The sequence below is a fragment of the Camelus bactrianus genome, chromosome 2 (assembly GCF_048773025.1).
Source record: "Camelus bactrianus isolate YW-2024 breed Bactrian camel chromosome 2, ASM4877302v1, whole genome shotgun sequence".
Classification (NCBI taxonomy): domain Eukaryota; kingdom Metazoa; phylum Chordata; class Mammalia; order Artiodactyla; family Camelidae; genus Camelus; species Camelus bactrianus.
This window is the reverse complement of record NC_133540.1, coordinates 21,663,495-21,690,797: the sequence shown is the minus strand read 5'-3', so window position 1 is coordinate 21,690,797 and position 27,303 is coordinate 21,663,495. Positions and strand designations below refer to the sequence as shown.

The following is a 27,303-nucleotide window of genomic DNA, read 5'->3' as shown; positions in this document are numbered from 1 at the left end:
TTTTTTTCTTCTCATGTATGAAGGTTGAAATCTTATGTGTATGCAAGGGACAATATTACCCTTTAGGCTCTTCACTGATAACAAAGCCCAGAATATATATCACCAAGAAAAATAATTTAATTAGTAAGATTTCTTTTTAAATCTTTTAGAACCCTAGTGCTGTCTTCTAATATGGAATTATTAGAATATACCATTAAAACTAGCTATTTAAAAAAAAAGCCATTGACTTTTTTCTTCTCTAGACTACAAGTAATCCATTTCTTCTTCCCCTTCCACTAAAAGTGGAGACATTTAATGTTTGAATTATAATACATCATTCAGCATGTAATTTTTACCACTAATTCATTTTTCATATAAGCCTGAGGCCATTGTGGCTTTTCAAATCCAGTGGAAATCAGAGTATATTTATGATTCAGAATCTTCCAATCCAAATAAAGCAAAGCTTTGTCATGGCTGCGGAAGTTGAATTTCTTCCACAAATACCAAACGTACAATATACATTCATCTTTCACTTAAATATGCTATGAAGTTTCAATACTCACTGTTAATTTGGTAAAATTTATGTGATCATAAATACTTCCTAGCAGTGTGCTGCTTTAAAATGAATATTATTTCTAAATTACTTTTTTTTTTTCCTGCTGTTATAACAGAACACTGCATTTTACAATTCACTTCTCAAAAAAAGTCTTAAAATCAGTGCTTTAGAAAAACATTTTGAAATGTCTTTGGTCATATTCTTTTGGAACTTACCCTTGCCAATAGCAAACGTAAAAATAAAATGCCCGCATGTGAATGAGTAGAATAAATACAGGTTTACTGAGTACCTGACAATTTTTTAATTTTTAATTTAGGTTCAGTCTTCAAAATTATGGAAAATCATGTTATTTAAATCAGTTTTTGATGGATAGTAATGTAGAAACATGACTTCACTGGGACTTTTTTTCTTTCAATAAAGCCATGGCCAAATAACTACACAGATTCTTAAAATGATGAAGTATGTTTTTTGAAGTTTTTTTAATATTATGTCTCTGAACCCATGGCTTCAATTACTATGTTTAAGCTGATATATTCCAAATTATACTTCTACTTGAAATGTCTCCTCTGAGCACTATTTTCTTCATTTCAATGTGCAAAATTCAAAGCAATATCTTTACCCCTGAACCTACCAGATTTGTGTGTTTCCTATTGCACGTAAGCATAGCCCAAAACTGAGTCCTGCTAGCATTCTCTCTCAGTTTCACCCTCAAATCTAGTAAGTCATAAAACCTTGTGAATTTAACTTTTTATTTATCTTAAATCAATTCTGTCATCTCATGTCCACCACGGCTGCCTTAGTTTAAGTTCTTATCATTTCTCACCTTCAAAATTTATCCTCACCTACTGAGAAGCCCTTTAATTCACAATACAGCCAGACGTAGCTTTGTAAGGTTTACATCTGGACTTCTCATTTTCCTCGTTAACACCCTTTAATGGCTTCTTGTAAGTTTCTGGGAAAAAGAAAAGATTAAAATCATTTACTGTATTCAGAAAAAAAGCCTGTTCTCTATTAGTTCTTCCTACCCCCCAACTCACATTCACGCTTTACAACAAACTTTCCACAGCATTAGCTGTTCTCTGACGTGCTGCGTTATTACCCCGTTTGTCAAAAGCATCTCTTCTGGGAAACCTCCCCTTGTCTCTTTCATCTACCCAAGTCCAGTTGTCATTTAGAAATAGACAAATGCTTATGCCTAAACTTGATTTGTTTTTAAGTTCTTTACTACTACTTTACTACTTAACTAAGTCCAATAACTACAGTTCTTGTATCACAATGAAACTATTAACACTCTCATCTTTCTTCTTTGGACTAGAAACTCTGAGCGGAAGGACCTTTACCTGGTCAACGTTGTGTTAATGATGTTAGCACTGTACTGACTCCGAAGCTGCTCAATCATTTTTAAATGCTCAAATCAAATCACACATGACATAGTGACATTTCTTATATTTGCTGTTCTGCGGTAAAGAGTTTATTCGTGGGCTTTTATATTTAAAACTTGCTGGGGTTTTATTTACTTTCTTAACCACGTAAAGGATCCTCAATCAACTGACGTTTATTGGCAGTCGATCATTTAAGTCTAGCACAGCTCAACAACTTTTAGATTCAATTTCTTTAATAACATTTTTCATTAAGCATATTGATTTTTAACTACAGTTTCAATTTAATCTCCCATCATATGCAATAAGGTGGGGAAAAGAAAAAGATGAGGAGAAACATATTTGGTTACTGTTTCATCTTTATGCACCCCCAAATATTGATTTAATGACCACAGTTTTTCAGGGCCTCAGCTAAATGGGGAGGATATACCGATAAGAGACACCATTTCTGTCTTCAAATCTCATAGATTTTAAATAGTCAAGAAAGAAAAGAAGTGCATTATATTTAATAATGCAAAATGAAACAGTATACATTCATAAATGTATACATCTACATGTCATATACAAATATATAAATAATAGTAAGGGGGAGTAAACTTTAAGTTTTAAGAGTCATAGAAGACTTCTACGAATACGCTAGTATTGTAGTTTAGATACTAACTAGATGAAGGAATGGTGAATAGGAATTCTTGGGAAAGTGCACAGCGGGCTTGAGACAGCATGGTTCATTCAGCAATCTCAAAGTCCCTGTTCTGTCTCAGAGTAACGAAGTCGGTAGATTAATAAATGGCTTGAATACATCAGATGAAACCAGGCTTTTGCATTTGATTGTAGAGCTGCACACTTACACTTATACACTTAGGACATACTATGCAAGATAACGTTTGATGAAAACTTAATATTTATCAACCATTCTAAATTGTCCTTAAAAATTTCATTAACTCATTTACTTCTCAAAACAAGACCTATGGAAACCCATGGAACTATACCCATATAAGATGACATTTAAGTTGATTTTTAACAGTATAATTTCAATAATTTCGTTCTCTTTGTAGTTTCTCTTTCTCCAGTCACTTTGGTTGGTATGTGCAAATTGAACTATAATTTAAGCAAATAGTACATCCATAAAGTTTTAAGCAATTTTTAATGCTGTAGCAAAGGAGAATAGCACACTCCATTCAAAGGTGCATAGCTCATGCCAGTTGATATAACAGACTCCCTAAAGGACATACCACTAACTTCACAGGAGATATTTTGTTGCCCTTTAATTTCAGTTAAGTTTATTCCTAACACTTTTTGTTTGTTTTATTATGTTTTCATTCTTTTTTATTGAAGTATGGTCAGCTTACAATGTTGTGTCAATTTCTGGTGTACAGCATCATGCTTCAGCCATACATATATTTCTTTTCATATTCTTTTTCATTTTAGGTGACTACAAGATATTGAATATAGCTCCCTGTGCTATACAGTAGAAACTTCTTGTTTACCTGTTTTATATATAATAGTTAGTATGTGCAAATCTCAAGCTCCCAATTTATTCCTTCCCACTAGTCCTAATCTTTTAAATAATGCCCAGCTTGTGGGAGATATATCTGCTACAAAATGTATTTAAAAAAAAAACTAAGGAAAATTTATAGAGAGATAATTGCTTCACAACCACAAACAAATCACAGTGTTTAAAATCAAAATCTTATTACATAATTAAATAGATTGAGAATTTTTGACAACCAATCACTTTAACAGTAATTGTTGATTCTTATTTTTCTTATCTTTGTCCTTTTGTGCAAGAAGCAGCAGTTTACAGTATGATTTAAAATAAACGGTATTATAGATAGTTCTGTGATCTGGATGTAACAGTACCCATATTAGTTATCAGCTTTATATTTCTGAATATTCAATGTTTCAGAGAAAGAAATTTAAGAAGGCTAAAAGAGGTGATTACCAACAAGAAAAGAAGTTGTAAAATATGACCCAATTTTGTTGTCCCTTCAAGGATTTGTTATTTTAATTCTGTTCAATTAGCAGGGTTTTGGCAAAGGTTGGAGACATATTTTCTTCCTAACAGCATACACTATTAAATGTTAGACAAGGGAATAAAAATACAATTAATAAAGAACTTTTTTTTTTTTGCTCACTGAAGGAACTTTATGCAGAAGTGTGTGAAATCAAAGTTATGTTAGTGAAGCATGTTGACTAGCAATTGCTTATAAATTACTGCTATTCCTCCTGCAAATAAATTCTGTTTATCATAAATAACTCTGGTAAACATTTTTAAACTCACATAACCAGTGTTATGCATATTTATACTGACATCATGATTCATAAAATCTTTCAATGGGGAAAATGAATTGCAATTTTACTACAGCTTTTATCTAAAAATAATAAACCAGCTCTTGTTCAAAAGAAGATACTGATCCCCTCCCTGTTTTAGTCATTTCTATTCCACTATGGCATATTTAAGGCTAATTATTTAATTTGAATATGCCTCTGCAAGATCTTTACCAATGAGTCATTGTAAAGAATCAGCAGATCTGTACAAGTTTATGGCAGGGGAGATATTTTATTATCTATGCTTCTAGAGTTTATAGCTGTAAGCTCTATTTTGACTTACGGCCAGAAAAAATCGTGACATCGGAAATAAAGATGATCGTCCATGGATTGCCACTATGTGTGTAAGGCAAACCAGAAGAACTTATATTTTAGAGAGAAACAAGTCAGGACAAAGGTAGTTGCAATGATACATTGTAACCTTGGCTTTTTTCTAGGTTAGAGTAATTAGAGGCTGTCTTCTGCCTAATGCTGTAGAATCAATTGCTTGAGACGAGGTATCAAAGGCATTAGAAGCTGTGGAAGGACAACGTGTCTTTCAAAGTCATACTACAGTACTCACTCCCGGCTAAGGATGACTTAATTCTCTAGGATGTACCTTTGCGTGTCCATTAACTCCTGATGAGGGCGCCGAATCTGTGAATATGCATGTTAACTTGTACATTAAAAAAAAGATGCAAATGACTTCCGTTCTATAAAAAAGATAGCTACAAAATAATTGCTTGTTGCCCTGTGGGACATTAACGAGTTTTGTGTTTAACTTAACAAACTTATTACCTCATGCTTGAACCAAGTGATGCAAATCTCTACTCCACCAATGGACTTTGAATTAGCATTACCATCATGCTGGTTCTCTCATGAGACAGATGAACCTTTGCCTCACGTTTATTTCACATGGGTATGAGAATTGTTTTAACCTTTTTAAAATTACGCCTCAACAATGTTTTAAGCTCCGAGCATCTAAAGCTTCTTTAATACTCCAGTTTGATACTGGGATAAAGTATGTTTTTTCACTTTCTGCAATTTAACTGAACAAAAGAAGAAAACATTATTTATACAACTTGGTGATAAAATTAAGTCTTAGGGACAGCTTTTTTTTTTTTTTTTTTTTTTTTTTTTTTTTTGTGAGAGGAAGGCAGAAGGACCCTAAATATTTTTACTACTTTAAAACATTTAGAGACCTTAACGTAATCCCAGTCCTAAGAGAGATTTCCACCCATGAAACACTTAAGTCATTGCTGTATTGTTTTCTAGGTAACAGGCTGCTGGCAAGACATAAAATAGCTCTAATTCACAACCTTCTTATTTACAAGGGAAATAAAAGACATTTCAGCAACTTGCCTTACAAATGTGTAGAAAAATTATGTTAAAGGGCATATACGTCTTTTGATTAACAAGTAAATAGTAGCAATTTAATAAGATTTTGTTCACTTTCCCTCCCAGAAGCTTTTAAGCTATTCCTCTCGTCCTCGCTTAAATTCCCTTCTTCATTTGCTAATAAATTGTATCTTATTATATTTGAATATTTTAGTAATCAAAAAACTGAAAAAGTTTTCAAATATATTAGAAGAAATATATATAACTCCACTGACTATGTCATTGGAGTATGTAATATTCACCTTATAGCTAAAAAACACAAAACAATTGAAAGGAAAATATTTTGCATATCTCAGACCCTTAATGTCAAATACATAAAATATACTTTTCTTGACACAAATTCAGGGTAGAATATATAAGCTACAATGTGTAGAAGAATAGTCAAAATAACACAATTACATTAACCAAAAAAGATATGCATGGTCATGTACACAGGGTAATGTAATTTACCTAGAAATTTACTTAGGAAAGAAGTTGTTTGTCTTTAAATGATGTAAATTTTCAGGACTTGGAAAAAGTACATACTGATATCTAAATTGTACTTTTAACATTGTTGTCATGTTTAGTTGACTCTATTTTCCTTAAAAAAAAACGCCCCAATGCAGTGAAATGTCCCAAGAAGTTAAAGGGTGTTGTTTTTACTGAAGTTAGAGATGATCTTGCCACATCCTAAAATAAGTCTTATATGAACCAGCTATAGCCTCAACATATTTCTAAATTGGAGGAAACTTTAAATGAGAAACACTAAGACAGAATAAATCAAGACTCAAAGGGGTGGCTTCTCTGAATTCCTACTTAAATGATATACTGAAATATCTTATACAGTTTGCTTTAATTACCACATTTATTCAGGCACCAGTTCAAATTTGAAACTATACTTATTAAATAAGTAGTTATGATATACTTTCAAAATGTTAATTTGTTATTGAAGTTGTCAAGTCAAAGTGCTGTTGTAATTGTACACACCAAAGAAGGCTACGTGGCATTTTGAATCCTAGTCATATTGTTAAATAAATATACGAACATAGCTCTTTTAATAAGCTATAATGGAAGAGAATCTGAAAACAAAAAGTCCATATATGTATGTTTATGTATAACTGAATCACTTTGCTCTACACCTGAAACTAACATTGTCGATCAATTACACTGCAATAAAAATTAAAAAAAAAAAGAATATAGCATCAAGCACCAAATCAGTGTTACGAGTCCTGAGTACTATGATAGAGGAACAGATAATGAATTGGTGGACTAAAAACATTAATGAGGAAGTTCGGACTTTAGACTTGGAGGGTGAGAAGAAACAGAAACATTTGGAAACTTTAACTGTAGGGATATTCTCAAGAAGGTGCAAACAGACTAACGATATTCAGGGGACACAGAACTGACCACCTCCGTTGCTGTACTGCTCTCAGGATAAGGTGCTAGTGAGGAATGAGGTTTTCCTGACTAGATCAATACAGAAAAAGGATCTGATCAGTTATTAACTTGGACTGTAAGGCATGTATTTAAGTTTTGCCAATTGGTTTGTCATTAAGCAAATGTGTTATGGAAATGCTTGGAATGATGTGGCATGGAATTTTGTATCAGATTCCTCTTAAGAGAACAGAAGCCAACAGCAAGAGAGGGTCTGTTTTTTTCACAAGTGTCTTTGAAGCAACTCTGTCAACAGATGAGGAAATAGCAAGAACAAAATATGACTTCAAGGCTTCAGTCTTAGTGGCTCAAAGAATGATAGAATTATCGGTAAAGAAAGGAAGAATCTTGTGAGTGGGTTTCTTGCTCAAAATAGAATATGACGTCCACACAAATATTCTGACTTTGATGTGTTACAGTGACATCCTGTTGAAAGTAGTTTGAAGACACAAGATGTATTATCTGTCTCTAAAAATCGTACCTAACCAAAGTGTAAAATGATTCATACCTCCCATCGCTGTTATTTACTGTTTTGGAGCTCCTTCAAGTTTCCAGTTATAATTTGAGATCACCAATCCTGAGAGTCAGCTGTATGCTAAGGAATCCACTTCTATCATCTCATACTCCTGATGGGAAAGAAGTCGCCTTCCCCAGCTGTCAGACAAGAGAGGCTCGAAGGAAGTAGGTAACTTCAAGGGCTGAGCTGAGCTGTGGGGTCATAGACACTGATTGGCTCAAAAATCCAAAATGAAAGTAAGCCTTTAGTCACTGAGTACAACCATGTAAGCAAAAGGCTACATTAGAGAAAGGGCTGAGCTCCCACTGTTCCTGATTACTTGTGAAATAGCACCAGTCCAGGGTCAGGTGGGTCACTTATGGCTAAGAGACGCTAAACAAAAGGACCATGCAGTTTTATGGACTCGGGGGAGGAGAGGAGGAAGAGTAAGGGTTAGGAGAGCAAAATACTAAATAGTGAGGCTGGGTGGAAGAAAGTGTCTCTACCCCCCACCCCATAAAGAGGGCTCAGGAAAGCATCTACCATATGTAGGTCCTGATGAAGACACCTCCTAGTGTTACCAAGTCCAAACTTGTTTTGCTCACCCCACGGCAGTCCAATAAGTTGGGACATGAGGTGTTGGGGCAATGACTAATGACTTTATTCAGAAAGCCAGCAGACCAAGAAGATGGGAGATTCACATCCTGGAGAATCATCTTCCCCAAGACAGAATTCAGGCTCCTTTTATACTGAAAAGGAGAGGGGGTGTGGTTGGTTGTTGCAAGCTTCTTGGTGTCGGAATCCTTTGTTCTTGCAGCTGTTCAAGTAGGTCAGATTGCGGTGTCCCTGCAAACCTCCAACAAGACAAATGTTACTCCCTGTTCTGCAACTTTTTATCTGTATGTGTATGGGAAAGTGTTACACCCTTAAAGGTCAGAGCCTTGAGAATGGGCTGCCCTGTATATTTCAGGCCACAGGCAACATTCTTTTACAAAAGGAGCAGAACCAGCGTGACTGAGCACCGGAAACACAGCACAGGGTTAGAGCTGAAGGAAAAGATCTAATATGGAGTCAGATTTGCTTTTCCCTGTTACACTAGTGGAGGTACTTGGGCTGCTAATGCGGTTGACATAAGAGCACAGCTGGTCTGGGCATCCCGGGTCCTTGACTGCTACTTGCCTCAAAGATGGCGAGGCATTGGCTTTGCACTAAGTCTGGCGTGAAAAAGGCAGCTTTCAGCCGTGAGGCTTGCCCAGTAAAGCCTCCGTAACTGCCTGTGGTCAGGCCTGAAAGATCACATGTAGGTGTTTGACCAGGAGCCAGACTTCTCAATAATTTTGGCACCAACTGATTCAAATCAAAACTTAAACCTGTTGGGCTTGAAAAAAAAATTGTATTTCCTTCTGCTCAAAGATACTGGTCTCATTAAAAACATTTTTAGTAAATGACTTGTAACTTTGCAGATGTTCCTGTAATCATTTGTAATTTTTTCTATTTCTTATTAATACAATATATGTTTGGAAATGTTTGTTGTAACTTGGGATAGAAACTAGTGGTGGGGCTAGAGATTTGGTCTTCTAGGCCCAGAGGCCACTTAGAAAAAGAAGAGGGCAGAAATTCCTTGCACTGGGATTTCTGTTAGACAATCAGAGAGTTCTGCTTGCCTGAATGTACCATAAATGTCACCGATCTCCAGAAATTAAACAAACTTAGATTTGACTAATTTTCATTGAAATAATTTCTACTCTGCCTGTGCTGCTTCACTAAATGCCAAACTCTGTTCACTGGTGGGGTTTCTTCTTTCCTATTTTATAACCATATCATAAATACCAAAGTGATATCTGCATGGGAAGCTTCCAGGAAATATTATTGAATCGAATATGCTAAGCAGTCAATGGAATATAGAGTTTTGCTGGAGATCAGTGACTTTTTCTGTCCATCTAGCTGCAGAATAGCATGACTGTCCCTTAGCAGTCTGGAATCCCGGTCTTAGAAATGAGTAAGTAAGTGACAAATTGTAATCTCAGGCTTGAGATAGGCAAGGCCAACCTGATAGGAAGTTTCAAGGAATAAATTACTAATTAGAAGCGGAGGTTTCAGGGTGAGATGCATTGTAAAATTCAAACTTAAACTTCATCAGGATCTAACGTTACACTTAACGGAGTAAAGTGATTTCAAATGTCCTTTTTGGCATCTCTCCACACATTAAAACTAATATAGCTCTCATTCATCTTTGGTTAAGCTGAGAAAGTAAAATAATTATATGCTGATATTATGTTATATATACTAACTTTACTTAGGCATTGTTTTAAACGTGGAATTTCCATTCATGTTTCCTGTAAGCAGTTTTATCCCTGCAGTCATATTTGTGCTCAGACTATGACATTTATACCATGAGAAAATCTTTAGAGTCATCAGGGAGTCATTGATTTTTTTATTGTTTTGTTACAATTTCCCCAAACTAAAATATTCTCCATATCTCAAAACATAGACATTATAGATTTTCAAAACAAATCTGTAAAATTAAAAAAAATATATATGTTAGTGGAATTCACATTTTGGGGTGCCTATCCCATGAGAGACACAGTACTAATGTGTTGGATTAAACTGACTCATTCAAACATGATAAAAATCTTGTGGGAAAGGTGCTTTTTTCCTTATTTATGCATGAGAAAATGAGGCTATGAGACTGATTAACCAGAGTCATATAAAGGAAGCTATAAATGAAGCCAGAAATGAAGCCAGGTTTGTTGGTTCCAAAGTCCAACCATTGTGTGTGTAGAAATGTTTCCAGGCATGTCTAACTCTGCCTTTTGTATTAGGTTTGAATTAAAAAATGAGTTATTTTTGTCATGTCGCTCTCATAAAACTATTCCAAAGCCCATGTTGAAGATAGTATCCAGAGAAATTCAATTTTTCCTTACTAATAATTTGTGTTTCAAATATGAAATCATGCTTTTTTATACGTAGAGCAGAAGTGCTGTTAGTTTAGTCAAATTCACTTAAATTCTCCAGAAAAATATTTGATAATATCCAAAGTTATCATGTCAGAAATCAACGGGCTCTCCACTACCTATCAGTATAGCAATAAAAATTAAAATACAGTGAATTATCAAAAATTAATTCCATATCATTAACCCTTATGATTTTTGAGCTTCTGTATTTTCCACCAAGGCATCTGAAGAAAAGACATTTTCTAAAATGATGGTGGAATACTGGTATTAAAAACTGGTAAACATAGAAACTGGTCAATTTAGCAAGACTTTAAATTTGCATGTGATTAAAAAGTACTTTCCAGAAGGATGTTTGTTATTGCCTTATCTGCTGGATATTTCATTCTGCTACTCTATGGGTGAAAATTACCGCATGCTATTCACAATCACAGAAGAGTTAGAATGGCAAACTGGTACCCCCAGCGCCAGCTGCAGCTGCTGTCATGCTGGCCAGAGGCCCCACGCCGCTCACGTGTTATTCACCACTCCACCTGCTTCTCTGTTTTTTTCTCATCTCGACAGCATAGGACTACGGCATAGCATTGGCAGTAAAATTCTTTGCACAGAAAATATACCCAAATTCAACAATGTTTAGAGAAGGAAAACTGATACAGATGAAAAAAATATGCACTAAAGTGCAAAAACAGATTAGGAAAGAGAATTCTTGACTTTACAATAGCAAGACTCTGCTCTAGATGTTTACCTTGCTGCAGAGTACTAGGTGACATTTTGGTGATATTTTATTTTCTCATGGAATGCAAAGTTTTCTATTTTGAAAGAGAGGTCTACTAGCACTTTAATATAATGAGCATACAAAAAATAATGAATTTACATAGAAGGATGAAAGTTCTTAATGCGTTATGGTTAAAAAAATTAGACACCTATTGTCGTAAATGTGTACCTCTGTTTATAACATAAAGCAACTTTTAATGGGTATTTATTTTTGAGAATCAAAAAAGTGCATTATATAGTCATTAACTTTGAAGTGCACATCGTTTTATGTTTTCTAATTATTCTCTAAATTATTATATCAGACGATCTCTTAAATTTCAGTCTTTAAGGCAAATTGCATTGACATATCTATGGATACATTCATCCAGAGAAAATTTAAAATATCAAAATAAAAGTGCTTATCTCTGGATTTCCAAATCAGGAGTCATGGAGGCTTTCAAAATTTAGCATGCGGTCTTATTGATTTAAGAAAAAAAAAAAAAAAAGCAAATTTAGTGCATAAATTTTGGAGTAGAGGCCCACACTTCAACTTGGCAGGAATAGGAAATTCAAAATAGGAATAGAATGATTGTTGTTATTTTTTAGTAATTGCTTCAAATGCACTTTGTCACTTGGTAATAGCCATCTTATCTCATGTGAGGAAGCTTTTATTTTCCCCATTGTCTCTTTTTATATAAAAATAGTATGTAACCAGTAGTGGAAATGTTCACTTTTGTCCATCCATCCCTATAATCTTTTTCATCACTTAAAATTTCTCTTGAAAACTTAATTGCCTAAGAGCCTATGTGAATTTAATTAAAGACAAATAATTTGAAATATATAAACAAGTCCTTGGGAGTTTTCCCATTTTAGATGTCTCAAATACATGAAATTATAACTCTCTGGCCAGTGGATGCAAGATATTCTGCACAACCCTGTTCTTCATTAGAGATCCCAGTTAATGAAGAAAAGTAATAGACTTAAGGGAAACAAACAGATATTTGTCATTGACTTAATGACTTGAATTATCATATCATGCCAGAAATCAGTCATTTTAGGTATGAAATACACAATACCATGATTTTATTATTTTTATTTTATAAACAATGTGTCACTGTAAAAAAAGGAATGTACTGGTGAAAGCTGAACCTAAAACTAATGTAGAGTAAAATAGTTATCAAAAATTAAATACCAAATGGTTTTATTGATAATGTAACAAACACTTCACTGTTAAATTTTAACAAGCAATCAACAACAGATGATCCATTTAATCAATATGAATGTAATTAATTTGACAAACAACAATAATCATCATATAATTTATGAAGATTTAAAATGTAATACTTCAAATTTAACAATTTTAAATACATGATCATTTGGTAGTCATTTATTTAGTCTAATTCCAAATAAACACGAAATAACAACTAGAATGTATGGAATGAATATATTTTTATGAATAGTGTTAATTAAAAAATAATTTAAAAAAACAAAATTGACCTTATAATCATATTTTTTGTTATTTATGTTTGTGCACTTGACAATGAGACGACAATGGTGTTCATGAATATCATAATTTCTAATTGGATTCAATATATTATAAAATAAAAATTGGGCCAAAAAGTTTAGAAAATTCCCATAGTCAAAAATCAGTACCAGGGACATTGTGTGGACATTAATTTAAAAAAATCAGTACCAGGGACCTCGTCAGACTGAGTAGCCAAGGCACTGTCTGTGTCCTGCCACAGCATCGGGGTGACTCCTGGCCACCCTGGAGAGTAAGCTAAGAGCATCTTGCAGTGTGGCCACTCCTTGGGGCCAGGAGCCAGGAAGCTGAGGGCAAGGAACCCCAGGACCCGAGCTTAGTGTCTTCCAGCTGCCCCAACCATCATGACCCACTTCAACAAGGGCCCTTCCTATGGGCTCTCTGCCAAGGTCAAGAAAATCTGCTTCTAAGTATAATCATCAGGCAGAAGAAGATCTTCACAGTTGGGTAGAGGAGGTGACAGGCATGAGCTTTGGCATTAACTTTCAGCTGGGCTTAAAGGATGGCATCATCCTCTGAGAGCTCATGACCAAGCCACAGCCAGGCTCAGTGAAGATGGTCAATGAGTCCTCAGTAAACTAGCCTCAGTTGGAGAATACTGGCAATTTTATTAAAGCTATTCAGGCTTATGGTATGAAGCCACATGACATATTTGAAGCAAATGATCTTTTTGAGAATGGAAACATAACTCAGGTTCAGACTATCCTGGTGGTCCTAGCAGATCTGGCTAAAACAAAAGGATTACATGCAACCATTGACATTGGAGTTAAGTATGTAGAAAAATAAAGATGTTTTGATGAAGGAAAATTAAAAGTTGGCCAAAGTATGGTCGGTTTGCCAATGGGAACCAACAGATGTTCAAAGCCAAGCAGGCATGATAGCCTATGGAATTGGGAAGCATCTTTATGATCCCCAAATGCAAACTGACATATCTTTTCTGATCAGGCCATGATTAGCATGCAGATAGAGGCCAAAAAAGGAGCCAGCCAGGCAGGAGTGTTAGCACTGGGTACCCCAAGAGACAACTATGATCAGAATCTAACATTACAACCAGTGGGCAGCTCGAGAATTTCTCTACAGATGGGTACCAACAAAATCACTTCCCAGAAAGGAATGAGTGTGTAAAGCTTGGGCAGCAAGTATATGATCTCAAATACTGTGCTGCTCCCACAGAACCTGTCATTCACAATGGAAGCCAAGGAACAGGAACAAAAGGGTAGGAAATCAGTGGTAATGATTACCAGGCAGAATACGCAAATGAATAACATGGAAAATACCAAGATGTCTACCCCAAAGATTACCAATATGGCGACCAAGGCACTGATGCTCAGTTTCACATAGAGAAGCTCAGTATTTAACCTATTGTTTTAATTCAGTGAGAACCCAGCTAGCCTTGAGCAATTTTTATCTTGTCTTCCTAAAACATTATTATGCTTATTATACCTAAAAGGGATATTGCCTTACATACATTCCTTTTTCCTTTTTCTGCCTCTTCCCTAAATAGTTGCCATCTAGTGCTGTAACTGTTAACTTCTACAGCATAACCCTAACTCACATATAAAGTCAAAGGAATACTGTGAAAGGGGAGTACTCTTGAACAGACAGTGCTTTTATTAAAGATCTATGCATTTTTACAATCCTCTACTTAAACTGGTATTTTCAAATAATAGGAAGCTTTTTTTTTTTCTCTTTCTTTCTTTTTTTGTTTTTTTTTTAAAGTTTAGTATCCGGTTTTTACATGGAAGACTAAACTCATACTTATATCTAAATGTGGTCTTTGCCAGCTAAATTAAAGATGCATTTTAGAAATTTACACATCAATGTTTCTAAAGTATCATTTGCTAATTTTTAAATAAAGTCTTAACCAGTGTGCAAAAATAAAAAAAAATCAGTGCTAGATATAACCCAAAGTACAACTGTGTGTATTTAAACATAATTTTAACTACTCCTTCTTGTGCTTGATATGTCTTTTGAGGATATTAGAAAACTCTAGAAATAAAACTAGGATGAGACTGAGATTTTCTACCTCAGAAATCTATTCATAAATCTAAACAAATAAATCTTTAGTTGCTGATATAAATATCTCCCCTATTGAAGACATAAGTGCATTAGTTAGATGCATTCTTACTTGACACTTTGTTGAAACTTCTCCATTATTTTGCCCTGAGATTGTTGAACCCTGACATTGTTCTTTTATTTCCTATCTCTCAGCATTTATTTCTTTTTAAGAAGCTCCTCAAAACTCCAGTGCAATCTTGAATGAAGTGGTGAAAATGGGAATTTTCCTCTTCTTACAGATCTCAAAAGGAGCCTTTTGGAGTTTGACCCTTAAGTATGATGTTTATTCTAGGTGTTTTGCATTGTCTGTTGGCAGACAAAGGATGCTTATTTCATTCTGAGTGTGCTAAAAAAAGTTATTCTCATCAATGATTCTTTTCTATCCCATGTGGTATATCTTCTGAGTTTCTGGAATGGTCTTGAGAATTTTCTCTTTTAATCTTTTACTGTAGTTAGTTGATTTTTATAATATACACCAATGTTGGTTTCCTGGATAAAGCAAATTTGGCCATGATATATTGACATAGCCAAGATACTCCTTATTTGATTGAAGCTGTTATCTTCTGCTTTAATACATCATGAATTTTATCATGAATTAGAGTCGAAAATTGTCAAATGTTTTGTTCTCATCTGTTAAGGTGATTGTACTATTCTGTTAATTTAGTAGATTACATTGTTCAGTTTTCAAGGATAAAACTACCTCCTCCAATCAAAAGGCATAGAAAGGCTGAGTGGATACAAAAGTAAGACTTATCTGTATGCTTTTTATGAGAGACTTGTTTCAGATATAAAAATACACACAGACTGAAAGTGAGAAGATGGGAAAAGGTAGTCATTGCAAGTGGAAACCCAAAGGAAGCTGGAGTAGCAATGATTATGTCATCAGCCCCATTATTTCTCACTAGAGGTGACATGTAATTTTTTATCCTCAGCCTGTTTTAAATATTTTCCTTTTATCTTTTAATTTCAGTAGTTTGACTATGATATGTCTAGGTAATAATTTCCTTGGAGTTTCCCAATCTCAGTATTGTTAAGTGTCTTGGAGCCATAGGTTGATATCTTCCAAATGTGGGCTAATAATTAAGTATTTTTTCTAGACATATTTTCTCTCTTACTTCCTTTGGTGGTACAACAGAATATATTTTAACATTGATAGTTTTTCATAGGTCTCCAAGACTTTGTTAGCTTTTCCTTAATACTTTTCTCTTTATTTTTCAGATAGCATAAATTCTGTTTATCTATGGTCAAGTTTACTGACACTTTCTAATGCCATCATCATCATGGTGCTAAATACATTCAATGATATTTAATTTTATTTATTGACTTTTCAGCTGTAAAATTTTTAATTTGGATATATAATGTACACAATATTTAATGTATAATATATAAGTATGTTATACATTGTGATATATATTTATATATTAAGTATATAATATAATAGATAATAGTATACATTATTATATATAGGCTATATACTACATTTTATATAGTTTGTAGCTGAAATCTCTTTAATCCTTATTTGTATTTTTTTAATCAAGTTCTTAATACTATTTATAATATCCTATTTAAAGTCCTTGTTTACTTACTGCAACAGCTAAGTCATCTAATGGTCAGTTTTTATTGAGTGCTTTTTTTTCTTTCTCTTGACTTTGGTGAAATTTTCCTGCTTGCCTATATGGTTGATTTTTAATTGGATATTGGACAAGAAGAACAAAATAGTATAGATAATCTGGGTTATTTTTTTCTTCCTTTGAAGGGTGTTCAATCTTATTGTAGTAGGCACATAACTTGATCAGACTCCAATTCCAGAGTCTCCTGCCTTGGGCAGTAGTGGAAAAATTCTACTCAGTTACCCCTATTCAAGCATAATCCAGAATGGAAGATATTAAAGGAACTTAGATGCTGGAAGACAAGACAGTTGGTTAGAGGACGCAACTGAGACAATGTGGGATGGCATGTATTATTGAAGTGCTGAAAACAGGGGATTTAAGAAGGAGTTGATATTAATTTCAGGAAAATACAAAAAGTCAAAATTAAGGCAGTCGCAGTGAGGAAAGATTTTCTTTTGTCTTCTCAATTTTGCCTGTCCAGCTTTTCTTGATTTTCTTAAAATTAAGCATCTATTATTCTGTGTCTGTGGGTTTGAATGAGGTTGACCTCACCCCCAGCTCCAGAGGAGCATGCATAATCCAGTCAATCCATCAAAACAAAGTCATCATCAATCCCAAGTTTTCTGATGAAATGATCAGTTTGTCAAGCTCTTTCTGCTCACTTTAGGTTTATAAAGAAATACTGCTAGAATCTCATACAATGAGACATTGTGTGTATAGAATCAGCCTGAAAGCATCACATAAAAGATTAGAACAGAGAGATAGAGCCAATAAGAGGCCAGATTTTGATGACATCTGTTGACATTCGGGGTCTATGTTTGCACAAGGCTAGAATGTCCAGGTGTGGATTTTGGTGTGAACTGAATGTCTGAGAAAATGGAGGAAGGAGGTGCACTGAAAATGCTTGAACAACACTGGAGTTATGATCAAAACAATTAAAAAATAAATTGGAAGTTGCCCCTAACTGATGCATCATCTTTGTCTTAACTGGGGACTGAATATGCTTACTAGTAACAGAAAACTAAAAAAAATAATGTCTTAAATACATAAGGAGGTGATTGCCTGTCGTAACAGAAGTCAAGATTGGGCAAGCTAGAGTGAGATTGGTCAACTGTGGCATCTGGAGCCAGGTGGCTTCTTCCCTCACTCCTTGCCTTCCTTTATCACAGTTCCTGCACTTCTGACATCATGGAAGTATTTCAGGCAAAGAAAGTGGAGAAGGCAGGGTCAACAAACCTAATATCCCGTCTGCACTACTGAATCATGTGGCTAATTTTTAACCTAATGCTTCTAGAGTAAAAAATGTCATGATAGGAAGGGCTTGACATGAACATTGTGTGCCGATAATGTATTTTTTTTTCCTACAGTCAGCAACATTCTCTCATTTTCTACCATCCATTGTTGGTCTCCAAGCCAAAGGAGCAATGTGCCAATGGCCCGAGGCTCTGTGTATGATGAGTTTTGTAACAGTTCTCACACCCGTGTGCTTATGCCCTACACAATTCCAGATTTCCAAATTGATTCTTATGTTCGCTCTTCTATCAATAAGGACAGTTGTTAAAGTTTGGAAATGAGGCTTAGCCAAGAAATATATGATAATACCAACATGAACTATGCTACATAGATGTAAAAATTATCAGCAGCATTTGATAGAAGATATTACAGGTGTAAATTTTTATTTCAAGAAGATTGGTCAAGGCAAAAATTAGCTATATTGGGGCTGAAATGTCAGGCAGTGCAGCTGGATCAGGTTCATTTTTATTAGGAGAAATCAGAATTATTTGTAAACAAAAGGAGAAGTGTTACTAGCTTTGTAGATAACTTGAGATAAAAGAGGATATTTTAGAAAGAATGACAAGGGAAAGTGTGAGGTAATATGGTTAAGGAAACTAAATATTTCATTCTTGGAAATGAGGGAGAGCTTTATCTCTTCCACTGAGAAAGGCCCAAAAGTAGGAGCATAGTGGGTCTCAAATATTAATACATGTTAAAAATCATCTCAGGAGATTTTAAGTGTGCAGTGTTCTGTCCCCTTTCACAATCTAGTAAATAACATGCTCTAGAAGTCGGAATCTATATTTTTAGACAAGCACTCGTTGGGATTCTGATGCAAGTGATGTTCAGATTATATTTGAAAAAGGGGTATGTTTTAAATGAGGGGAGAGAAGAGACAAGAATTCACACATTTTATTTATAAAGTAGATTAAAAGTTTCCATAACTTTCATGATAGTTTAATGAGTGAGACTTGAGAAAAAATTTTGTTTAAAGTTTTGTGAACGTTGTGTCAGGGAGCTGACAAGATGAATATAAGCTTTGGTTGGATTTATAAAGCATAAGACATGCCAGGCCCTGTTTCTATAGCAGTGTGCTACAGTCTAGTGTCCATGACTGCAACAACCAAAAGCAAACTAATTTAGCCTAAGGGTTTTGTCGGACTGTAGTAATGCAAACTTTATTTCTCAAATATCAGGTGGTCTATCCTGAAGAAATATCAAACATGTAAGACGATGTATAGATAGCTTTAAAACATGTTTATGTATATTCCGAATGTATATTTTTGCCCTGCAAATGTAAATTATAAATAGTAATGAATACGTAGTGATCTTGGCAAAGACTTCACAAATACAACCTTGGGGTTTATTACCTGTGGATTAGAAATAAAATGAAAGAAGTAAATTATAGGAAGTATTGGGAAACAAAAATTCATATCTATAATATTTATAAAATGATGAATGAAAAAGGACAAAATTGCTTTGACGAAGTACATTTTGTTCATAATCATGACTTGAGTATCGAGCTAAGGCAAGTTAGGCCAGGCAGTAGGGAGGCAAAATGATGTGTGTGAAGGCCAGGGTCTTTGCCTTTGTACCCTTCACCTGCTGAGAGATCTGGACTGAGATTTAAAGCCTCTTCACTGTAAAATGAAGATGATAAACTTTTATACGAGATCAGAGTTGTAAGTGTCTGACATAGTTCTCTCCACACTTTCTAATAGTAAAGTCTGAAGATACACTTTAGGAAAGAAAAAGAATATGTTGCTCTTTTAAAGTCAGATTACCAAGAGCATTATTAAGAGAATGTGATTGCTAAGTAGCAGATAGAATCCAAACAATTTCAAAAGGTGTGGCGTAATAAAATAACTTTGACAGAAGGAAAACTAAGTCTGGTACATTTTTTAAATGTATTGCTACAACAGCCTGTTACAAACTTTATATACATGCAATTATGGAAAATGTTGATGGTACCAGAAGCATAATGACAGTGTAAATTATAGAAGCACTGGAAGAAATGGAGAACACATTTGATTTTAATGTTTATTTGATCTAATGAGGGTAATTCAATCTCATTGTCACTTTAAACATTTCTGTGTGACGGGGGTGATAACCTTCAATGAAACAATGATAATTTTTTATGCAATAACAAAGAGGTGTATAACTCTTTAAATATTTTTCATGTTTAAAGATTTTGATATTTAAAGAGGCAAAAACATTAGTCTTTTCTTAGATATAGTTATAACATTTGAAAAATGCACTTTAATGAAGTAAAGTCAGACAATGTTGCATCAATTTCTGGTGACCGGCATCATGTTTCAGTCATACATATACACACATATATTCCTTTTCAGATTATTTTTCATTATAGGTTACTACAAGATGTGGAATATAGTTCCCTGAAAAACTCACTCTTTTTTGTTACGTAGCCTTTGTATGTGAATCTGGAGGATGAGAATACATAAATTCCTAATTATTCAGGAGGCTTTTCTCTGCTATTATTTATTTTTAATCTTGTATTTATTTATTTCACCTGAGCCTTTTTGATTGTGTCACCTGGGGGTGGGGAGGGGCGGGCACAACGTGAACTTTGAGAATTGTTTTATTCAGTGGATATCTTGAGGACTCAAGCACGGGAGACAGCCTCTCAGATCACTCTGAGGGACTCCTCCAAAGAGTTAAGGGAGGAGCCATGAGATATAGGAATTTTCCCAACAAAAACCAGGTAATCAAAACATCCAAAGATTACTGTTCATTACAGAGAACCAGACACCTCAAGTTAATGAATTTACCACGTTTCTATCTATGGGAAGACGCAAAAGTCTGGGCTCATTGAAATCATTCCTTTGATATGTACCTTAACCATCTAGGGCCAGCGTTCCATCTTCTCCATCCTGAGTCCCCTCAGGATGCACAAACAAGGTGGCCACAGTGGTTTATAGCTTGATGGCCACAACATCCTTTGTTTACGGATAGCGAAGGTGACCTTCTTCATCTACAGCTGATTACAGTTTCTATCATCTCAGTGAACCTCTCTGAGAGTTTGTAAAGGATAATAATAGACACCTGATTGTAGTCATATATTTAAATTGAGGCTCTCCTTTACTTCACTGTTTTTGGTGCTATTATCCACCAAATGATGAGGAGGGATTGATGAATTTTTAATGATTGTGAATACTTAATTCTTGAGAATAAAATTATTTTAAATATAGTGTATAGTATAATGGATAAAATATAGGAATGGTTTTCTATCTGAGTATAGGTGGAAGATTTATTGATGAGAACAGATAGTTGGAATATAATTAGAAAAGCCGATGATACTGATTGCTTGCAATTTACCAGAGACTTCATGTGCATGTTTCATGCAACATAAACATTTTTATTCTTAGTAATCAATGAAAGCAGTTAACTTGTGAAACATACACAGCAAGTACATAATAGAATCCAAATCCTTTCCAAGGTTCTGATTTCAAAATCCTTGCTTTTGCCACTCTGCTAAATTACTTCCAAATTACTTCTGATTTAATGAATGGCTATTTTGCAGTAGGTAATATAGCAGAAGATTAATTGGCCCCAAACTTATTTAATCAAGTTTTATTAACCTTATTTTCAAGATGAGGAAGCAGGTTCAAGGAGCTCAACTTACTTTCTCAGAATCACATAATTGTTAACGTCAGATCTTAGGGTGCATACAGAACAACACTGAGCAGTTTAACAGAAGCCCTACAGGATAATTAAGCTTTAATAGTCTACTAATTTTATTAATTAATTTGGGATAAAATAATTATTAAACAAGAGTATCAAATATGACTGAAGAGATTGGTCCTAACTAATATAAAGCTACCCTGTGAGGTTCCCTCTTCAGGGAGTTCAAATAAATTGAAATTACAAGTATTTAAATAGCAATAATCCATGATAAGCCCATCTCATTTTTAAAATGTAAATGCTCAAATACTATCTTTCTCTCAGCATAAAAGAATTTGGGAATGTAATATAGGTATAGTGTTGTAAGCATTAAAAAGTAAAACATAAACATGATTGTATTAATTAGTCAATGACATGAAATATAATTGAACTGCATTAGGAATTCATGTTTTGCATACTTTATCATGTTTGTTTCAATCAAAGTCTTCTCAGAATATGAATATTTCATACATGACCTTCAGACTTCATTGTGTTTTCTGTATTCTATGTACTTACTCTGGCAGTCAGTTCACAGACCAGATATGTTCCAGAAAAGTTACATGGGGAACAAATCTTGTACTTTACAGTTGAAAAGATACTAAGAAAATGTGCTCTTTAAACTTAAGTAACTCCAAGCATATTAAACCTTCAATACTCAATCTTTTTTTAAATTAAAAAAAGTTTTTTTGATCTATTTTTATATATAGTGGGTAACATATGCAAATCTCAGCCTTAAGCTACAATTGTTGAACTATTTAAAATTATTGTAACAAAAAAAAACAATATAAGCCTTTATATTACAACTGTACTGTGGCAGACACATTTGTAAATACTTTTGACGAAATAAATTATTTAGCTTTGTCACATGGTCTTTATCACTAATATCTCTCTTTTAGAGATGATAATTTTAGGACACGAGGTTGCCTCACTGAGTCCAAACTCATTCTGTTTGCCACACAACAGGCTAATAAATCTGGAGATGAGGCACTGGGGCAAAGAATAGTGACTTTATTCAGAAAGCCAGCAGACTGAGACGATGGGGGACTAGTGTCCTGGAGAACAATCTTCCTCAAGTCACAATTCATGCTCCTTTTATACTGAAAAAGGGAGGAGGTTTGGTTGTTACAAACTTCTTGGTGTAGGAATTTCTGTTCTTGGAATCCTTTGTTCTTGCAGCTGTCTGCATGGGTCAGGTCATGGTGCCCCTGTAAACCTCCAACAAAACAAATGTTATTCTCTATTCTGCAACTTGTTATCTTTACGTGAGTGCAGAGCTAGCAAGACCAAGCCTAGAAAATAGGGCGCAGGGTTAAAGCCAAAGGAACAGATCTAATGTGGAGTCAGATTTGTTCTTTTCTATTACATAATCTAAAAAATAATAATAATGATAAGACAAAGGAACAGGTATAACAAAGCAGAAACACAGACTCACAGGTACAGAGAACAGACTGTTGGTCGCCAGGAGACAGGGTTGTGGGGTGAGGCAAAGCCATTATAGAGGATTATGGGGCATGAGCTACTATGCATAAAACAAGTTACAAAAAGACCTAATGGAGTGCACAAAGAATATAGTCACTGTTTTATAATAGCTTTGTATGCAGTATAATCTATAAAAATACAGAATTTCTATGCTATACACCTGAACTAATATATTGTTAGTCAAATATACTTCAGTTTAAAATAACTTAGTGAATTACATGGGGGTCATTTATTGGTTTTTTTTTTTCACTATAATATAAGTACTATACAGTATCACTAGCTTCCTGAAGGCATTTATAATGGCTATTACCTTCAATTAGAGGCAAACTAGGAATTTCTAAGAAGTCAAAGAAAATACATATTTTGTATGACATGTCTTTCCTTCCAAAATAAACTCATTATTCAATTTTTTAAAAAACAAACCTTTATTGAGAGCATGGAAATACAATTATCTTCAATTCAGAGTCCTTGCTTTGAATAGGCAATTACAATAAAGAGAAATACATATGCCAATAGCTAAATACATGAATTCTATGGAGTGCTGTGTGATCAGAAATTAAACTTTGCCACATGTATGTTTTATTTTAAAAGTCTTTATTTAAATATAAAAATGATAAGACAAGTGTATAAACCTTAAGTTTACAGCTTGATGAGTTTTTCCAAATTGAAAACAATGATGTCACTAGCTCTGCAGTACTTTTGAATTTTTTTCTCTGTGTTGTCTCTTTCTTTCCCCTTATTACTGGTAAAAAAAAAAAAAGTATGTGTAGTGCAAAACGTGTGGCTCACACTAGACCATATAGCTGACTATTTCTTTTCCGCATGCATTTTTCTTGAGAGATATTAAAATGTGATGTACTAGTTATTGGTACATTGCCTCTCTGCTGCAAATCACCCTTAAATGACTGCTCTGGAATAATATATATGGACCCTGTGGATGTTTCTCCTGTGGCTTTGTTAGTAGAGAGTACCAGAGAGACACTAGAGTAAGAAAGGGTTTCTCTTCCAAGTCTGCTGGGTTTTTCTAGGCAGCCTCCTGCACCATGTGCAACTTCCGAGCTCAGCAGAGGGCACAGCTCCCCCAGTCCCTTGACTCCAAAAGTACCTGATTTATAGCAGCTCAGAGTAGTCCCCGGGGGAGGGGCAGATTTCTCCAGCAACTCCACAGTGACTTCTCAGTAGGGGGTTTCCAGATGGGTACGTCCTATCAAAAATGTCTTCCTGTATTCCCTGGGAGGCTTTCCAGCCTCGATGAATTTCTCCAGTCTCTAATGAGCCATGGATGTACCCACCCTCTACAAAGAGGTTCGGGTGCTGTCCACACTGCAGGAAAGGAGTCTCTCCCTGTGGTTCATGATCTTATCTCTAGGGGTTCTGGTTTTTCCTATATCTGTTATTCCTATATTCTTTACTCTTTAGCAGACAATTCCCTGTTATAGTTAATAGTTTTAATTAAAATGTCCACATTCAAGTTACTGTGTGGTTCTTGCCTCTGGATTAGTTCCTGAGTGATGTGCTTGCTTCCTTCAGGGTCCCAGAGCTCTTCTGATTCAAGACATCATTCATGGTGGTAAAGCTGGGTGGATTTTGCGTAATATTATTTGCCAGTTTAATCCATGATATTTAAAATATCTATCAATGGATATTAAGCTCAACTTAATGGAATATTAAAATTGACCTAAGAAGATATTGGAAAGATAATTATTGAAATTACTTTGAAAGTAAGAAGCAAATGCTATTGAAAAGAAAATCAAAATGGGGTAGGGAAGGATAAATTGGGAGTTTGAGATTTGCAGATACTAACTACTAGATATAAAATAGATAAACAACAAGTTCATACTGTGTAGCACAGGGAACTGTATTCAATATCTTGTAGTAACCTATAATGAAAAAGAATATGAAAAGGAATATATGTATGTAAATGTCTGACAAACATTGTGCTGGACACCAGAAATTGACACAACATTGTAAACTGACTATACGTCAATTAAAAAAAAATCATCAGAAATGAATATTATTGGAGTACAAATACCAAGAGATGATTCATTTTATCATTTGAATATATAATAGCATCAGAATCTGATCACTTTAAATTGCATATATTTGTTATTTATATATGTTCATACAGTTAATTGATGATTTTTGTACTATAGATGACTGAGTGATCCAACTTCTCTTAGCTGGGAAAAGTGTACGTTACACTGGATAATTGATCTTGTTACCTCCCTTCTCTGATTTCTCTTAACCCCTTTGGTGGATCATTCACTTCTCTAAATTATATACATTTTTTTTTCAGGCACATTGATGCCTTTATTCTGGTTGCTCCTGGTCTCAAAAACCTGAAAGACTTTCCATTTCCTGAAGACCATCATGTACTTTTCTCTGACAGAGTTTAATATTTCTCCTCATCTTTGGTCTTCAGCAGTATGAATATATTTCTGGGTTGTTTTTAATTCATTATTTGTTGAAATTTCTTGACCATTCATTTAAAAATATTTTTTTCCTTATTCTTTCACTTTTTTCCTACTGGGATTTCAATTAAACATATTTTAGACTGATATGGGCATACAGCTCTCTGTTCTTTTAAGTTCAAATGATTAAATTTTTTCAACAATTTCCTCTCTTGTTTTCATTTGAGTGATGTCTGTTGACCTATATTCAAGTTCACCAAGGCTTTCCTTGGATGTGTCAGGTCTACCGATGAGCCTGTCAAAGACATTCTGCATCTCCGTTACAGGGCATATGTTTAAATTTATTCCCAGCCTGCCCTTTGACATTTTCTTATTGTTTCCACTTCTCTGCTGAAATGACCCATCTATTCATGAATGTCTTCAATTCTTTCCACTGGAGCTTGTAACATATTAATCATAGTGATTTTACATCCCCTGTCTGATTTCCACTTCTATTATTTGTTTTATCTTTCAACAGTGGATTTTTTTATTCCTTTCCATTTCATAGGTCTCATAACTTTTAGTTGAAATCTACATACTCTGTGTAGGGGAGCAGAAACCAAAGTAAATAGTATTTAAGGCTGGAAATAGGCATGCCTCTTTTTCTGCTAGGTTTTTATTGAGGAGCTGAGCTGTGTTTCTGTTTGGTTGATTGCTTCAATTACCTTCCATGCACAGCCAGCCTCAGGTTCCTTCAGTGTCACCTTGCAGTTAAGGCGGGAGCTAGATTGATAGACTATCTGAGTTTTATTCTGGACTGCATTTGGTCCCTTGGTTTTAGAGCTTCCCTGTGACCCTGCATCTCCGCCCCTGTGTGCGCTTGTCCCTGTGCTGGGGGTAGTCTGCTGTTGCTTGTTTCTCGGTCCTGGTGGTAAGGAACGAAGAGGCTTTCCACTTGTTCTTCATTTAACAGCAGTCTTAGGCGGCTCACGTGTCTCTGAGTCCTTGGAGCCAAGTTTTTTCAGTGATCCTGCCCTGCTCCCGTGTAAAAAAATCTCTAATTTTCTGAATCTAGGAGGTTGTCTTGCCTCGCTCCTTTTCCCAAGCTCCGTGAGTTTTCACCCACTGAAAGTGACAGGATTCACTGCCCTTTTTTTTTTTTTTTTCAGCATCTTAAGACTTTATTCCACTGGGGAGAGGATCCAGTTAAGAATTGTTTTCTTCCTCAGCAGTGAGGTCACAGGACCGCAGGACCATCTCAACTGTGAGGGAAGCTTTCTCCACTCTTTCCTGCCCCCAGGCTTTTTCACAAGCGACCAGTGAGGTCCATGGAGAAGGGGTTGCAACAGTCTGTGCTCCCAGGACTCCATACTCTCCCAATTGGGGATGCTCAGCTTTGAGCAGTTCATTAAGGAGTTAGTTGATGTTTTTTGTACCTGTTTGCATGGCCACCTTGTTTCCTTCTGTTCCCCAAAATGGGGAAGGAAAAGACCCCAGTTCTTGACTTACCTGATAGATAAGAATTCACATGGGAGATGAAGCGTTGTGTAGCAAAAGATTTTAAAGGTTTTATTTGCAAACAGGATGTACACCTCCAAGAATGGGAGGCAGGCTGATCCAAGAGTAGATAGCAATGGTGTTTGTTTGTCCCCTTCTCTTCTACCCTCACTTAGTGGTGATCTTTTGACTGATTGACAGCTCTTGCCCCTGGAATACTTAGTCATGCTCGTCCCAATTTGCACATGTCCTTACCCATGATGCACACAGAAAAACTCATGGGGGGTTCTAAACCACAATGCTAATTATATCACAGTGAGCCCTGGGTCATGTCCTGTTAGGTCCTTGTTGCTACCGAGCAGTTGCAGCCTTTGAGTTCTAACTGGTTTCCTGCTTGCCCTCATTTAGAAGTAAAGCCCCTTTGTGCTGAAGGTGGGCATAACACCATCTTCTGGACCCTGCTGCCTCTCCTCCACTTTATCTGCCTGGTGCCCCCACTTATCTAACCACCTAACACTTCCAGTACTCTGGGAGAGCT

The 27,303-nt window shown here is 35.1% G+C and overlaps 1 protein-coding gene and 1 pseudogene across 1 annotated transcript in view; both read left to right on the top strand.

Moving 5' to 3' along the window:
* The window catches only part of FSTL5 (follistatin like 5), a 667,318-nt gene that overhangs the window by 460,230 nt on the left and 179,785 nt on the right, over nucleotides 1–27,303 (top strand). The gene's annotated exons all lie outside the window — the stretch shown is intronic.
* LOC105069391 (calponin-3 pseudogene) lies at nucleotides 13,120–13,900 on the top strand (annotated as a pseudogene).